The sequence below is a fragment of the Nicotiana tomentosiformis genome, chromosome 6 (assembly GCF_000390325.3).
Source record: "Nicotiana tomentosiformis chromosome 6, ASM39032v3, whole genome shotgun sequence".
Taxonomy (NCBI): domain Eukaryota; kingdom Viridiplantae; phylum Streptophyta; class Magnoliopsida; order Solanales; family Solanaceae; genus Nicotiana; species Nicotiana tomentosiformis.
This window is the reverse complement of record NC_090817.1, coordinates 3,413,772-3,426,283: the sequence shown is the minus strand read 5'-3', so window position 1 is coordinate 3,426,283 and position 12,512 is coordinate 3,413,772.

The window sequence follows — 12,512 nt, the reverse complement described above, 5'->3', positions numbered from 1 at the left end:
AATGAAATTTTGAATTATTCTGGAAATCCCCACAAGGCGGCGCGGTAGTGTTGAATTCTGCCAACTTTTGGTAATTTGGTCATAACTTCTTGTAGGAGTGTCCAAATGACAAACGGTTTGAAGCGTTAGAAACTAGACTCGGAGATCTTTCATTTAATAGGTTGTTAATTACATAACTCCTTATATATATATATATATATATATATATATATATATATATATATATATATATATATATATATATATATATGTCCAAAGTTTGGTCTTGTGCGTACTCATTTGGAACTTTAGTCTATTATGTAATTTCCAACTTGACTTAGACTTAGGCCTCTCCTTAGACCCCACATTACTTATAATATGCCTCATACATTTATTATCATATCTAATTGATATCCATCATATTAATAGCCCTCGTCTGCATATAAAATAATATAATTAGCACACATCAACTTTCTTAATAGCACTTAAGTACTTTAAAATTGTTTCGGGCCTTACACTTTTCCATTTTATTAAAAAAAAAAACTATGTGATTTTCTCCCCATTTTTCTTATAAAACCTCCATAAAATAGTCGGTGAGCGCAATTTATCCAGTAATATACAATTTTAGTAATTATTTTTTCACATCCTTCTATATCTCAATTCATATACCTTAACTTTTTATATTTGGAACTATTGGGATTTTGATATTATTTAATATTTTGATACTACTTCAAGAATTTCAATTTATTTAACTATTCAAATGTTAAAACCCCTCCAAAAAAGGCACCAAAGTAGGTCGCCCTTTGCATAGGCGACAAGTAGGTCGCTCTTTCTATAAGCGACCAACTGTTATAAAAAAATTGCTTACTAAAAGTGCGTACTTGTTATAAAATAAAAGTAACTTAGTAAAACATGAACAAGACATGTTGTTATATGAAATAAAAGCAATTTAGTAAAACATGAACAATAAATGGAGATAGAGAGAAGGAAGAGATTTTCTTCTTCAATTGTATGTATTTTCTTATCTATTACAAGGCCTTTATATAGGCATAAAAAGTGAAGAAAAATATGTCATTGAATATGTCATTAAGCATAGAAATATGTCAATGAATATGTCATTAAGCATTTGATAAGATCATGGAGGAAGAGTAGACATCCACCATAATTTGATTTTTCTTATAACACTCCCCCTTGAATGTCCATAAATAATGTGCCTCGTTAAAACCTTATTAGGAAAAAATTCTATGGGAAAAAAATCCTAGTGAAGGAAAAAGAGTACACATGTTTAGAAATCCACCTTTTGGTTGCCTCGTTTAAAACCTTGCAAGAAAAACCCAGTGGGACAAAACCTTGTAAGGAAAAAAGAGTACAACGCGTATTAACTCCCCCTGATGAGAGCATCAATTCACATCCTTGAGCCTTCACATCCCAATCTTGTACACTAGTTTCTTGAAGGTTGACGTCGGTAGAGATTTGGTGAACAAATTAGCCATATTATCACTTGAACGGATCTGTTGCACATTGATATCACCATTCTTTTGAAGATCATGTGTGAAAAATAACTTTGGTAAAATTTGCTTTGTCCTATCCCCTTTATAAATCCTCCCTTCAATTGGGCTATGCATGCTGCATTGTCTTCATACAAAATTGTGGGCAGTTTATCACATTTCAAACCACATTTGTCTCGAATAAGGTGTATTATAGACCTCAACCATACACATTCTCGACTTGCTTCATGAATAGCAATTATCTCAGCATGATTAGATGAAGTAGCCACGATTGATTGCTTAGTCGATCGCCAAGATATGACAGTGCCTCCATATATAAACACATAGCCTGTTTGAGATCGAGCCTTGTGTGGGTCATATAAATACCCAGCATCGGCATAACCAACAAGATCGGGACTACAATCATTGCCATAAAATAATCTCATATCGGTAGTCCCTTTTAGATACCGCAATATGTGTTTGATTCTATTCCAATATCTCCTTGTAGGGGTAGAGCTATATGCTTATATCTTGTTAAGACATTAACTGAAAAAGTTATGTCAGACCTTGTAATGTTAGAAAGATATATTAGTGCACCAATTACACTAAGATATGGTACTTCGGGACCAATAAGCTCTTCATTATTTTCATGAGGTCGGAATGGATGTGCTTTATCCATATATAATCGCTTTAAAATCATTTTAGTGTATCCTGATTGATGGACAAAAACTCCATCTTTCATATACTCAATTTGTAGACCAAGACAAAATTCTGTCTTTCCAAGATCTTTCATTTCAAATTCTTTCTTTAAATAGTCTACTGCTTTAGGAAGCTCTACTGCTTTAGGAAGCTCCCTAGGAGTTCCAATGATATTTAAATCATCATGATTACGGTGATTATAACAAATTTAGATCCAAATCTTTTTATAAATATACAAGGACAAATTGAATCCTTCGTGTACCCTTCTTTCAACAGGTACTCACTCAGGAGACTATACCACATGCGCCCTGATTGTTTCAATCCGCATAAGGATTTTTGAAGCTTTATTTAATAAATTTCTTGGAAACCTTAATATGCTTCAGAACAATTTAAATCCTTTAATGATTTCCATTATACGCATATCACGTTTTTTTGTATTGCCAAATTAAAACCTGAAATGGCGACATCCACCACAGGAGAACATGTCTCTATATAATCAATGCCAGGATATTTACAATTTTTCTTGTGGCACAAGTCGTCTTTATGTTTATTGACTTGCCTTTTTTTTTTTCCGCACAAGAACGCATTTATACCTCCACTGGCTTTATACTTTCAGGTGTTGGGACTATCCGTCTAACTTCATATTTTTCAGGTGAAATCAATTTTCATTGGGTATTTTTCATTTGGCCAATCATTTATCTGTCCAAATTTCATGATAGATTTGAGCTCAAGATCCTCGTCAATATTAATAATATTGAGCGCTACATTATATTAACAATATCATCGACGATCATTTTTATATCGGTTCTACTATTACCCAATAAAGACATAACTTATTGAGATCTCTTTATCTTATTATTTTCAGGTACCTGAGCCTTTCCCATGAGGTCTTATGAAGTGTTATGTCGTGGTGCTCTTCTAGAGCACTTGCCTCCTTATTATGACTATCTTGAACATTTGCTCCTCTCCTTTTTCAAGGAGTTTTATCTTTGGAACCGATTAGTCTATTATGCTTCATGCATGCCATAGACTCTATTCATTATGAACTTTATTTTATTTGGAGCATTAGCACTGAATATGATATTTAACTTTGGGTAAGCAAATACGTCTGGCAATATTTTGCAAATGAATTATCCCTTCAACTTCAAGTTCACATTTTCTCATACGAGAATCTAGATGTACTCATAATAATTTATTACATGCATTACTTTTTCAGCTGCCTATTTTCTCCCCCTATTGTTGGGATCACCGACACATATCCCTAGCCTTATTTGGGGATCCATCTTTGTATATTGTGGTGGAACAATTAAATCATATAGCACATTCATATTTCTAGATGGAAATTATTTGGTTCCTGACCCTGAACCGATTGTGATAGGGAAAACTTATCTTAATTTGGCTAGATGCGTACAAGTGTTGTTGTATATTAAATAATACATCATATACCAAATTTTATTTTGGTAATTTTGTTCTCATAACTAATGGTTTAGTTATAATTGGAGGCATACAATTTCTGCTAAACCAACTTGGATTTAAACCAGTATTATCAAGATAAATAATCATAATTTATATTTTGGAACTGTGCTCTAATAATTTGAGCAATCAATCTTGCAAAAGCCAAACTGCAAGTTGATAACAAATGCACATGTGACCAAAGAATAGATGCATCTATTAAAATCATATAATAGTAAACGGTCGACATGGCAGGTGACTGAGCCCATATATTTATCACCTTTTATTAGTTCCAGAAATCAAAGGATTCAATCCCAATTTTAACTGATATATCATGATAATAAGCAACACAAGAGAATTCTTGAAGAATCTTATATTTCTTCAATATATGTCAATGTAATTCTCAATTAATTTTTCGCATTATAATTGAACCGAGATGGTCAACCGGTCATGCCAACTAATATTTGTTTTAGTAAACCTCTAGTTTACTTGTGACATATGATTCCATCATCATGCTTATATTTGTGTAGTACAAATAAAAAGAAAATCGGGTAATCTTTCATATTTATCCGTTATGATTATAGATATATAAAAATATTTAATATTCCTTTCATTTATAGTCTCAATATGCCAACCACTTTGATTTATACATTTGAAACTCAAAAAATTTCTTTTGAGACTTTACAATATCAATGTCGTGAATACTTTTATTCATTCGGGTTGTAACAAATTAATTTTTCCGGAGCTCTTAACAACTTTTTTACTACAAGATCTTTTGTCACACCATTCATATAGTAAATATCTCATTCATGGAGAAAATTATATCATAATAAATTATCATTGTCAAAATCATCATAAGCAAAGTCATTTTTTTTGCTTTAATTTTTCCTTTAATAACCTTCTATAAGGCACACCAAAATATTTTTTAGCGTATCACATGTACGCGACCAATGACATATTCATGTAACCACACAATAATATTTATTCTCTTTATTTCACTCAAACCTCCCTCAGAGGTGAGTTGTATGGTATTCATCCAATCATGCATTGAATGTCTTTATTCATTACTTTTATCACATATTACAACATTCACCTTTAGGAATGAGTCTGCATTCTCAATGCTTATCAGAAGTCACATTCTCTTCAATGAATGTATCATAATCGGCGGCGTGCTTTATTATTTTGCATATCAATTTGATGGTAAACATTGCCTTCACATTTTGAAGAACTATTATTATTATTATTATTATTATTATTATTATTATTATTATTATTATTATTATTATTATTATTATTATTATTATTATTATTATTATTGTGAAGAAAATATTTACCTCTTGAGTTAAACTATTCATAATGTCATTTGGATATAATTCTCAACAATAGACTTTCGTTTACTCAAATCAGCTAAGTAATTAGTGTCAAACAGATATATGAAAATACAAAATAATATTGAAATTTCACATGTGGTCTTTGCTGCAATAAGCTTACTTCAAGATGAAAGTGATATGACTAGAACATTAAAGAAAAATAATGTATCAAATAGAATAATATAGTACTACTAGTTACCATGCACTTTTATGGAAACTAAGTATTATGCTCTCTAGAAAAATAAAGAGATATAGCAGAACCTTTAATTGAAAAAATTATTGACAATATTTTTAATATTAATGAAAAAGTCAATACTGGAATGACTCTACCATCTTGTTGCCTCCCACATCAGTTATAAAATAGGAGCAGTTATGTATTTTAAGTCACAAGAAACTAAACTCTTTTTATTTTTATTTAATGGAGTGTACTAAGAATATCATGTACAAATAATAAAAAATTGGGTTGCAGAGATACAAACTCACTCAATTTTTCAATATACGAGAATTAAAAGTTTTGATCGGCCAATGCTAATTCAAAATATTTTTCCATTTGGATCGTATATTTATTTATCAATAACGTATGCTAGTTGTTCTATTAAAATTATCCGAGAGAAACTTACCTCACATTACCTTTTCAAAAGTCATAATGGCGCATGATGGTCAAACATATATTTTATAGAAAAACGTTCAGTTAAGGGAAACTTTACATAAGGTTCTTGATTTTTTTTTTTTAACTAAGGAACCAAAGTTCCTCAAATGACTTTGCAAAAGCTGTAGTAGTTCTCCAATTTCTTGTACTTCTTTTGGTCTTTGGTTTATTACGTAACTCTTGGCTGCATCATTATATACTTCTGATTCTTATAATAAGATCTATATAACCAGGATACGAGATAAAAAAGATCAGACCAAACTTACAACAAATATTAGAAACTCGTTCATTGAAATGGATATTGATAATGCAACAAAATAAAATAAGTAAAACATGAAGTAGTAATTAGTTTACATTTAAGTATTTTCGTTTATAAAGTAAAACACTTAAGAATATGAATGGATTTGTAAGAAGAAAATACTTAGCATTGGAAACTTTCATAACAAATAAAGAACCTATGAGAAAAACGAATAAAAAAATAAATTAATTAAAAAAGATTAGAAAATGTATCTTAGCATTAGCATTATATGCCTTATCACAGTGTACTGGTCTCCTCAACCTTATTATTACTTCAGTTATGTTTGATACCATTCTTTGAAATTGCTAAATGAGGAAGAAAAGCTTATCTCTTCAAGATGAATATTAGGTACGACAGGAACATGCTTTTTATGATGTAGGACAATTTTGTTGATGTAAGTAACTCAATTGATTAGGGCATCGTGCTGATAACGTGTTATAAAATAAAAGCAACTCAGTAAAACATGAACAAGACATGTTGTTATATGAAATAAAAGCAATTTAGTAAAACATGAACAAGAAATGGAGATAGAGAGAAGGAAGAGATTTTCTTCTTCAATTGTGTGTATTTTTTTTTATCTATTATAAGGTCTTTATATAGGCATGAAAAGTGAAGAAAAATATGTCATTGAATATGTCATTAAGCATAGAAATATGTCAATGAATATGTCATTAAGCATTTGAGAAGATCATGGAGGAAGAGTAGACATCCACCATAATTTGATTTTTCTTATAACAGTACTAACTTACTAAAAATTTTAAATTTGGCCCAAACATTTCACCATATAAACTTAAAAATCCCTTTCGCTGTGGTACGCCACGCTTTCTTTCACTAAGTCAAAACTGTGGCAAATAGAGAAATAATTACGTCAATGGTTTAAATATTTTGGATCGCATTCATTTTGTCATAGTAAATTTTCGTTTAAAAATTACGAAAACACCAAAAAAGACATATAATATGAATTCATCAAAGTAAACTGTGCGAGATTTTAATGAAATTTGTGTTGTTACTCCCTCTTTTCCCTTTTACAAAAATTATGTGATTTTCCTCCCATTTTGCTTAAACATCGATAAAATAGTCGAGGTGAGCGCAATTTATCCAGTAATATGCAATTTAGTCATTATCTTTTTACAACCGTCTACATCTCGATTCATATGAACTTATTTGGAATCTTTTGGGAATTTTATATTATTTCACTAAAATTATTTTTAAATAAATTTATACTACTTCAGGAATTCCAATTTATTTAACTATTCAAATGTTTAAAATCTCAACCCAAAAAAAGGCACTAAAGTAGGTCGCTCTTTCTATAGGCGACTGTCACGACCCAAAATCCAACTAGCCGTGATGGCACCTAACTGCACCCACTAGGTAAGCCAAATAACAACAATCCAATTCAATTAATATTTAACTGAAGCTAATACACTCCCCAAGCTCTGGTAATACAAATCATAAACTTCTAAGATAAAAATTTACAAAGCTGGAATATACATGAACAAATTAAATATTCTAAAGCTACCATGAATAAGAGGCAGCTGTGAGTCGATTGCAGGTACATCATCAATGCTAGCTTCCGCCATACAGATCAACATCAGCATCAGAAATCTGCACGCAAGGTGCAGAAGTGTAGTATGAGTACAACCGACCCTATGTACTCAATAAGTAACAAACCTAACCTTAGGTTGAAAGTAGCGACGAGCTTGTACCAAGGTAGAGTCCACACCAATAACCACTAACATCTCATAATAATACATTTTAAAGCAACACAAGTAATAACTCAATAATAATATGCTCAACTCATATACAATTCAGGAAAATAATATTTTTTTTCAAGTATAACAATAAAACTCAAATCTTTTTCCAAAATCATCGGAAATATGATTAAGTCTAAAATCTGTAATTTTTCTCAAAAACTTTAATGACAGATAAGAAATTTCATTATTAGATGACATGAGGAAAATGCTTCTCTATGCCTACATATAAAGTATGTATGTCTAATGCAATGTAGCATAGTGATGAACTCACATCCACCCAATTTTACTAAATAACTCATTACAAAAATCTCTACAATACCTAAAAATCTAGTTAAACATTTATGGCTTCCAAGCACCATCCAATACGTGCTAATACTTATTTCTTGCTCATATATTCACTAATAATCCATGCATATAAGTTTAAGAGTGAAAGATTACCTCTTGAAGACCAAATCTTGAAAGGCAACTTTTGGGGTGTTCTTGAGATTTTGGACCAATTCCTATGGATTTCAATTAATGTAGATGTTAATACTAGCATCAATAAATGTTAATCTACCATAAAAATATCATGAAACTTACCTTTGATGTGTATTTGGTTTTGGGGATGCTCCACCTTTTCTGTAGAACCCAAGACTTAACCAAAAATCCCATCTCTTTCTCTCTCCCCGAACTCCCCTATTTTAAAGCACATGGGGTCTGCGTGGGCCACGTACCCTGGCCACGCAACTGAGCCCCGTTTCCTCCCCTTTCTGGAATAGGCCACGCAGCCTGCTTAGGCCACGCAGGGCTTCAGCAATGCACCAAGTCCAATTTCTATCCGAACCCCGTCCGAAACTCATCCGAGCCATTCGGGACCTCGTCCAAATATATCAATAAGTCCCACAATTTAACACAGACTTACTCGAGGTCTCAAATTATATCAAACAACGTCAAAATAACAAATAGTACCTCGAATCGAACTTATAAATTTTCAAATTTTCAAATTCCATATCTCATGCCGAAACGTATCAAATCAATTCGGAATGACTTCAAATTTTACACACAAGTTATAAATAACATGAAGGACCTATAAAAATTCTCAGAACTAGATTCCGATCCCCGGTCAAACTTCAAAATTTGAATTTCTATTTTAACCATTTCAAGCCTAATTTAACTACGGACTTCCAAAATTTTTTCCAGACACAGTCCTAAGTCCAAAATCACGATACGAAGATATTGGAATCATTAAAATTTTATTCTGGAGTCGTTTGCACAAAAGTCAAACTCCGGTAAACTCTTTTCATTTAAGCTTCCAAAAATAAGTATTGTTCTTTCAATTAAATCCCGAATCATCCGAAAACCAAACTTGACCACCCTCGCAAGTCATAATACATATTTCAAAGCTTCTCGAGACCTTAAGCTACCGAATGGAATGCTAATTCTCAAAACGATAAGTCGGGTCGTTACATTCTCCCCCACTTAAACATACATTTGTCCTCAAACGTGCCAAGAGTTGTTCCTAAACCTTTAAATCACTGTTTCACCTTATCACGCACATACCCGGAGGTGATCCCACGTCACCCTATTCCATATAGGCCTGACGACACCACATAACTAAAAATTACTAATTTAGCCTTAGCCCATAAACCTTGGAATCCAATTTCCAACATCCAATTTTTTTTTCAAGACCCGAATCTCACATCTACACATTGTATAAGTCTGAACAAGCTGTATTAAGTGTTAACCATAACCCAAGACGTAATCACATAACATGACACATAACTCGCATACTCGCAGCACCATTCTTAATCACAATAACTACTCAAAACCAACCAAGTACTAGTATTAAATCCTATATTCCACATAACCTCGTTCCAAAACTTTCGTACACCGCCGATAATAAAAGAAACATACAGGAACTCACAACCACTTATCAGATCAACAATTCATGGAGCTTTCCCTCGTTCAACAAGTACCATAGCTAATTATTTAAGCCAAACTATAAATTATTCTTCCAACACGTTGTAATCAAACTTGATAGTATCCCTTCTAGGTCCAATGACCTTATATCACCAAACACAAATATTCTAGTTATTCCAGTGTAATCTTGCCTTTCCAGCACAAAACATTATTTAACATCAACTCATCAAATTTCATAAAAGGAATAACTGTAGGTGCATGCGCACAATTTCTTCAATGCACTGCTCAAATAATATCATAACATGTAGAGGAGGGAAGAACAGTTAAATCAGATTAATGGTCATAGGAAATGAAATTTCCACACACTGCACGGATAACTCTCATGCCAATAGAATAATTAGCCTAGCATAGCCATAGGCCTCCAGTCCGAACACATCATACATGAGCAGTTAAGCAAATATACATGTATGTGATGAATGAAATAAGATTTTTTTCATTCTCCTGGAATGGTATAAACGACATGCTAAAGTATATGCATGTACAAAGTGTGCCATCGTAGTTCAAATCAGAAATCTTTCATCACCGAGGCATTTATCAAGTTCGTTCAGGGATTTTGACCCTTATATAGCCTCAAACACAACCCAAATAGCTCACGCCATGTTATAGATGAGAAACATCATAGCTTAAAGCTTAACAGTCAATTCTAGGCTTGTTATAGCCCAAACACAATTTGAGCATGGATAAATAGCCCTCTAAAAAGTTCTCAATGACTTAACCATAACACGTACTATTATCTAATTAACTTCAACCACTGTATCTGATCACAACTCCAACACTCGAATGACTAAAACATCCTTCATGCACGATCATCCCACTAGAAATACTTCCATAATTCTTTTTACATGCCACATAATAATAATTTGAATATTAGCGGTCTATCAACCAGTTGAGTACCGCAATACCCTTGAACATCCATAAGTCACAACACAACATGCCTTGTGAAATGCGCACTCTTCTCAGAAATTACTGAGTAGTTATAACATTCATCTAAATATTTGAAACTGGCCATGCTGTCTAAGGATTCTTGATCATCCCTTCAAATCTGAACTGCCACCTTGTACATGTAAATTTTAATCTCATAGGACGCACCGCCTCTATTAGGCCATCATACGAAAAGTACAAGAATCTCATAATCAACTTTGAGTCACCAGCAGAATATATACCCGGTTAGTTAGAAACCTTCCATTTGATCCCATCCAGGAGAAACTCACAATACTGTCACGACCGGAGTTTCTCTCCGTTGGGTATCGTGATGACACCTAGTCTTTGGGACTAGGTAAGCCTAACATTAATTGAAACAACAATAATATTTAAATAACATCTAACAATTTGAATTAGAAATCTCTTTAAAATTTACAACCCCAAAATCGGTAGTACAAGTCATAAGCTCTACAGAGTGTTTGCTAGAAACTTCTAAAAACAACTGTTCAGAAATAAGGATAAACAGTGTAATACAAAAACTAGAAGGTGACTCCGAAGCCTGCGAACAGCGCATCAGGTTTACCTTGAGTCTCCACAACAACGATCTGCACAGCTACTAATGATCAAATACCTGTATCTGCACAAAAGTATAGTATGAGTACACCACAGCAGTACCCAGCAAGTATCAAGACTAACCTCGGTGGAGTAGTGACGAGGAACAGTCAAGACACCTACTAGACTAAATAACCTGAACAAATATAAGTGTAGGAACAACAGAGTACGATATCTATATAAGGACAACACATAATGACAATGACAATAATATGGTAATTGCAGTAAGAAAGGAAAAACAACAACAACGGAACACCATAATAATGACATAGTAGAATGAGCGGAACACATTTTGAAATCCAGTGAACACCGGTAGAGGAAAAGCAAGTAACAACTCAACAAACACGACTGCTTTCACACCAGGCTCCATCCAATAACCATTCATGAGGTACCGAACCTTAGAATATTCACATTTCACAGTCCCAATTCCGAAACCCTAAACACTTGGCATCCTGTGCCCTCTTTACCAATTTAATACTCAACAATATCAAGGTCCATCCTTTTGCCGATAAGAGTGAATTAACTACGTGTATGCTTGTGCAAGTGTTCTAACATAATTCATGCCCGCTAGTAAGTATAAAAAAACACATAAGATGTTTTCCCACAATTTTCCACAAAATAGAACTCACACAGGTAAGTGCACCACTATACAAATATCAACAACAAGAATGCACCTAGGTCATCACAAATCAATCCCTGACACAGCCCACATTGTCTCGCCATATGCGCAACCCATATATATATATATATATATATATCCCGCCTTGTCACACCGCAATGCAAATATCAACAGTAACAATAACACGACAGAAACCTCCTGCAACCCAATAACACTCACACGGTAGAAACCTCGTGCAACACAATAACAACAACCACACGGCAGAAACCTCGTGCATCCCAACAACGAGTACACAAAACAATGACAATAAATACAAGAGTATGACAAGTAAATCAACTAAAGAACATTCGATCGCAAAGAAACGATATAACTAGTTCACAAGGAATAACCACAATAGAGAATACCAGGCGTAATAAGAACAACTCAACAAGGGAGAAAATAATAAGTAACAACGATCCCACAATATACAGTTCAACAACAAGGGAGCTAACACGAGTCAAATAGTACCAAGTGAGGACATGTCAACTAAGATATAGGATATCTAAATTTTTTTTAAGGTTGGGCAATTACGAAGAAGCTACAACAAATTCAATGAAGGATAAGCAGTGAAAAGATAATCATAACCTCAATTAAGACTAAATAAATTATAGGATGAGATAATAAAAAATTCAAATAAAGATAAGTAGTTATGAAAAGATAGCATGATAATAGAA